The sequence below is a fragment of the Primulina tabacum genome, chromosome 12 (genome assembly GCF_025594145.1).
Source record: "Primulina tabacum isolate GXHZ01 chromosome 12, ASM2559414v2, whole genome shotgun sequence".
In the NCBI taxonomy this organism is placed as follows: domain Eukaryota; kingdom Viridiplantae; phylum Streptophyta; class Magnoliopsida; order Lamiales; family Gesneriaceae; genus Primulina; species Primulina tabacum.
In genome coordinates, this window is record NC_134561.1 from 31,374,783 (window position 1) to 31,381,607 (window position 6,825).

The following is a 6,825-nucleotide window of genomic DNA, read 5'->3' on the forward strand; positions in this document are numbered from 1 at the left end:
TGATGAAAATCACATAATATAATTTGAAAGTTCTTTTTTAGATGCGATACTCCAAGACATTGATCTCGTATTTTTCGAGCCCCTAAGTACCTTTGTAAGGTCTATAAAAAATCAATAAAGGGAAAATAAAATGAGACCAACTTTACTAAACACAGTGACCATTTGAGTGATTCAACTCATTTTGATGCTGCAGATTTTTTGAATGATTCTCTAAAAATGATCAATATATTAGTGGAATAGAAATGTAAAATGTTTCATTTTTCATGTATTCATATGCTAATGTTTTATTGTATAATTATGATATGAGTTATATTTTTCAATAAATTACATATGCATTGTCAGTAATTTTTTTCATTGCATTTTTTTTAAGTTCAAATATAAAAAATGCTATGAACAAATCTAAACAAGGAACTAATCTCATGGAAGTTTGCATACCTGATAGTGGTACAACGCACACTATTTTTAGAGATAAAAGATATTTCTTGGAACTAAAACCAACAAAACAATGGTGAATACAATATCAGGTCCTATAGACTTGATTAAAGGTTGTTTTCAAGCACATTTTTTGTTACCTAATGGTACAAAACTTCTAATAAATGATGCTTTGTATTCACCACAATCGAAAAGAAATTTGTTGAGTTTTAATGACATATATTTCCATGGGTATGATACTAAGACGATAAATGAAATAAATAAGAAATATATGTGTCTTACCACATATAAATCAGGAAAGAAATATGTAGTTGAAAAACTAACAATGCTCCCTACTGGATTGCATTATACACATATAAGTCCAATTAAATCAAACATGATAGTTGATAATTCTTCAATATTAATCAATTTGCATGATCGATTAGGAAATCTTGTTTCAACAATGATGCGAAAAATTATAGAAAATACACATGGTTATCCGCTGAAAGACCAGAAGATCTTTCAAAATAATAAGTTTCAATGCAAAGCATGTTCTCTTAAAAAACTTATTGTAAGACCATCACCAGTTAAAATTCAAACTGAATCACCCATGTTTCTTGAACGTATTTAGGGTGATGGCAAATTCATCCACCATGTGGATCATTTAGATATTTTATGGTATTGATCGATGCTTCTAGCTGATGGTCATATATATTTATTATTAACTTGGAATGTGGCATTTGCAAGATTAATTGCCCAAATAATAAAATTGTGGAATCAATTTCTCGATAATACAATCAAGAAAATTAGGCTTGATAATACTGGTGAATTTACTTCCTAGACTTTCAATGATTATTGTATACCAATGTGAATCACTGTTGAGCATCATGTTGCTCATGTACATACACAAAATGGATTAGCTGAATTATTGACAAACGTCTACAACTGATTGCTGGATCAATGATTATGAAAACAAAACTCTCTGTTTCTATATGGGAACATGCGATTTGACATGGTGTTGTATTAATTCGCATCAGACCAAGTGCATATCATAAATACTCCTCAATGCAGCTTGCCTTTGGTAAAGAACCTGACATTTCTCATCTGATAATTTTTGAATGTTTGGTATATGTGTATATTGCACCGCCTCAACGAACAAAAATGGGACCTCAAAGAAAGTTTGGAATTTATATCGGTTATGATAGCTCATCAATCATTCGATATCTTGAGCATCAGACAGGCAACGTGTTTACAACACGTTTTGTATATTGTTATTTTAATGAGAAAATATTCACAATGTTAGGAGGAGGAAAGAAACATATCGAAAAAGAAAATTACATAGTATACATCATCATTGTTACATCTAGATCCAAGACCTATACAATGTGAAAATATGTACAATAGATTGTGTATTTGCAAAGAATAGCAAAGCAAATACCATATACATTTGCAGACACAAAAGGAGTAACTAAATCATATATACATGCTGTAAATGCATATTCTCAATTTGAAATTACAAATAAACAAATTGAAGACACTCATGATGTCATAAAACAATTGAAACAAGGAAGACCAATCGGTTTCAAGGATAAAAATCCTCGAAAAATAAAAATTATAGAGAAACACGATGATCACAAAATAGAGAATGATATTCTGGCAGAAATACATGGTGATGAAAATGTTATGTTAGAACCACAAACTCATGAGAATCGTGAAATCTCTATCAATTATATTAATACTGGAAAAATATGAAAACGAAAAGATGTAAAAGAAATCTGTGAGATATTTTATTATAATGTGGCATTTGACATCATAAATGACAATGAAGACCATAAACTCAAATCTTTTGATGAATGTAAAAGTCGATAGGACTGGATAAAATAGAAAGACTCAATCCAGGTTGAATTAATTCGCTAAATAAACTTAATGTTTTTGGACCTATAGTCCTTACACCTGAATGTGTAAAACCTGTTGGGTACAAATGAGTTTTTATTCGAAAGCGAAATGAGAAAAATGAAATAGTAAGATATAAAGCTCGACTTGTTACACAAGGTTTTTCTCATATGCCTGGAATTGATTATGAAGGAACGTATTCTCCTGTTATGGATGCAATTATGTTTTGGTATTTGATTAGTTTAGCAGTATCTGAAAATTTAGAAATGCGTCTTATGCATGTTGTCACAGCTTACTTATACGGATCACTCGGTAGTGATATATCCCTATGCATGAAGCACAAAGTTCAAAACTCAAAGAATGTTATTCTCTAGAATTGCAAAGATCATTATATGGGTTAAAGCAATTCGGCAAAATGTAGCATAATCGGCTAAGTGAACATTTAATGAAAAAAGATATATTAACAATTAAATATGCCCTTGTGTTTTCATTAAGAAAAAACACCTGGATGCGTAATTATTGATGTATATGTTGATATGATTTAAACATCATTGGAACGAATAAGAAAATTCAAGAAGTTGTGTCGTACTTAAAAGAAGAATTTGAAATGAAGGACATTGAAAAAACAAAGTATTGTCTAGGTTTGCAAATTGAACAAAAAGAATGTGGAATATTTTTTCATTAGTCAAATTACACAGAAAATGTCCTTCAACGTTTTAATATTGATAAATCAAATTCTTTAAGTACTCCGATAGTTGTTAGATCATTAAACATAGAAAAGGATCCATTCAGTCCATATGAAGATGATGAAGTTATTCTTGGTCCAGAAGTATCATATCTAAGTGCAATCGGTGCCCTTATGTATCTTGCAAATTGTACAAGACCTGATATATCTTTTGCTATAAATTTATTGGCAAGATTTATCTCATATCTAACAAAGAGACACTGGAACGGAATTAAGCATATATTCCGTTATCTACGAGGAACGACATACTTGGGACTTTTATATTCAAAAGATACCAATCCAAATATAATTAGTTATGCTGATGCCGGGTACTTATCTGATCCACACAAGGCATGTTCCCAAACCGGATATGTATTTACTCGTGAAGGCACTGCAATTTCTTGGCGTTCACATAAACAAACACTCGTAACAACTTTATCAAATCACGTCGAGATTATTGCACTACATGAAGCAAGTCGTGAATACGTGTGGCTAAAATCAATGACCGAATATATCCAAATCTCATGCGGATTATCATTCGACAAGAAGCATGTGACAATATATGAAGATAATGTTACATGTGTTGCTCAAATGAAATATAGATACATAAAAAGCGACAGAACTAAACATATTCCCCCTAACTTCTTCGCATTCACCCAAGAGATTGAGAAGAATAAAGATATTGATATTCGTTACATTCAATCAAGTGAAAACTTATTAGATCTCTTCACAGAGACACTTCCTACGACAATATTCACAAAGCATATATATAACATTGAGATGCGCAATCTACGAAATTTGTGAAGAATCGTTTGTGTTAACATGAGGGAAATTTTACGTAACTGCACTTTTTTCCCTTACTATGGTTTTTATCTCAATGGTTTTTCTTATTAAGGTTTTTAATGAGACAATATAAAAAAACGTAATGAAGACAATCATTGCATCATGATCATCATCACAAGGGAGAGTGTTAAAAATAAGAGTCGAAATTATTTCATATTGAAAATAAGAGTTGTAAATATTGAAAATTAGTGTGTGATGATGTATATAATGGCGTGTCTATTTTTGGATTATTTCCAAAAAATTCTATAAATAGGTTTCTCAATTTGTGAAGAAAAACACAATTGAGTGAAGAAAATTTTACAAAGTGTGTAGTTTAATATATTTTGTGAATTTGAAATTTTTACCGTAAATTTTTACTTTTAACATAATGCATTTTTTAAAATATATTTGGGTATATTTGGTCCAGTCAACTTTCCAAAAGATATTTATGGGATTTGGAGTGTTGAATGTTGATTTTTAAAATTATTTCAAATAAAGCTAAAACGAATGAAACAATCACGCATTTCTCTTTTTTGACGTCATTTTCTTATTCATGGTTTTTCCACTTATTTCAAAAGTTCGATTTTTATCTGGACTTCTGTGTTTCTTTAAATTAGATTTTTTTGTTCTTGAACTGCTTGATTTAATTGATGCGTGCAATTGTAGCTTTCTTGAAAATAATTGTGAATTTGACTTTTATGATCTTTTCTTGAAATGATTTCATTTAGCTTATATTATTTTAGATGTCTTTTTTTTTTTTTTGCATTTTCATTCATTTAAAAATGGAAATGACAGTGCTGTGTGTAAAGCCCTATAAATTAATTATCCGATAATTTTACATGATTAAAATGGAAATGACAGTGCTGTGTGTAAAGCCCTATAAATTAATTATCCGATAATTTTACATAATTAGAATAATTATTGAGTTTATTGATTAAAACAATTAATTATGTCAAATATAAATTTAGAAGTGTGTTAAAAATATATAATATTAATTAATTAAACGATATAAAATACATCTAGAGTTTAAATAACATACTAGAGTAAAATAAATATAAAATCGGGTTAAATGAACATGAGTTATTATTTTTAGCAACCAATTTATATTAAATAATATACAAATACATAATTTACATAAATAGAAAATGGAAGAAGAAGAAGAAATTAGAAACTCAAGCCCCAATGTCGCAACCTTTCCCCCACAAGCAAACTGTCTCCTCCCGACCTCCCCTGCGCTCAATTTTTCCACCATCATGTCCAACATCTCCCATTACCTTGCTGCTCCTTGCCAGCCGGAGAAGCACTGTTGATCTTCCCTGAAGCTAGTCCAGCAGCTCAGCAACCGATTGAAGCAAGAACAAGCGAGAAGCGAGTTCCCCTACTGCTGCTACTACGTTTCTTTTTCCATCTTCTTCCTTCTCGCCATTTTGTATTCTTTGAGGCTTTTAGAGTTCGATCATTTCATTTTATATGAGTTTATTGAAGGTAATCAATAAGGCTAGGATTTAAAATTTATTCATGGAATTCAATTTTTGTTTCAATATTGAGATTTATTCATTAATATGTCTGATTTTTGTATCATTGTGCTTTATACCCGAGGAATTTGTAGTTTTGTTCTAATAGAACATGTAGTGCTTTGTGTTAGATTTCATTGGTCACCGGAATAATTGAATTTCAATAAATTATGGATTTGATATGAATTTTTTACTCAAACGTGTCAAACTGTATTCTGTTATTGAAGTAAGAAGAAAACCTACTATATTTCGAGTATATGAGCTATGTGCACCAGGATTCTGGATATATGTCTCAAATGCAAGTTGTAGAGATTTGTGGTATATTCGAAATAAAAGAGGAATCGTTTAATTCCATTAAGAATCGAGATAGTTATGCATATTTTCTTGTAACTGCTCTGTTAGATATTTATGTCCATCAATTGGTGTGTTTCGGTGTATTCTAGTAAATTTTGGGTATAAATGATTGTTTTTTTAAATATGTTTTCAACTAGACAAACTTAGATATTCAATTTCTTTCATTTTCAATTGGCTGATATTGATCTGAGTCAATAATGAGTTAAATATGAATATCATACCATTGAATGTCAATTTGGAAACTGTATCAAACCGTGCATGGATTCTATTTTCGAGTGTAACAGCTTGTTGAAATGATTGAATCTCACTTTAATGTCTTTTGATATAATATTGGGAATACTTGGACAAAATTCTAGTAATTAAATAGTTAAACTGAATATTTAATAAATAAATTCAACTTTAGTAATTTTTGAAAATAAGTTAGATTATTTAGCTTTGTTGGAGAATTACGGCTATAATATTCAACATTGAAAATTTTCGGAATTATAGTTAAATTAATTAAATTATTTGTTGTTATTGGTGAAATTATTTGGCCTTTTGAATATTTAATCATTTTAGACCAAAATTTCTGAAGGAAAGTTGATAGTTGTTGGGTCGTTGTTGAAAGTCGGTTTAGGTATGTTGCAGTTCGGTAACATACGACGGTAAATTATAAATTATGTTTACTAGTATTTAAGTGGTTCGTGTAATTTATATGAATTATGTGAATTAAATGTCTTGTTGATTTATATATTTATTTATTTGACATATTATGGTATTTAGTTTATCGCATGATATTATGACATACACGTTGATTTCTATCATTTTTGTTAACCTTTGTTATATTATATTGTATTTCTGGTTATTTCAGAACCAGCTAGTGGATTTCTAGCCTAGTTCTTCCCGAGACCGAAAGTATGATTTTCTATTTTTTGATGTATTTTCTTTGTGATATGCATTTGAAAATATTGACATCGTATATCATCCTTATTGTTTCTTCTTGTTGTATTATTATCAGCTATATGGATGCTGAGTCGTGGGTATTTATTATACACAACACAATATACCTCGCATACTTGGCGGGGCAGTTTATTTGTATGGCGATGTAGCTCCCTTGTGTGTCGTTGC

The 6,825-nt window shown here is 29.9% G+C and overlaps 1 long non-coding RNA gene across 1 annotated transcript; it reads left to right on the forward strand.

Moving 5' to 3' along the window:
• The first annotated feature begins 5,029 nt into the window (after window positions 1-5,029).
• LOC142520041 (uncharacterized) lies at window positions 5,030-6,825 on the forward strand. Its single transcript, XR_012813883.1, has 3 exons — window positions 5,030-5,335; window positions 6,569-6,612; window positions 6,716-6,825. It is a non-coding gene; the product is annotated as an uncharacterized LOC142520041 (long non-coding RNA).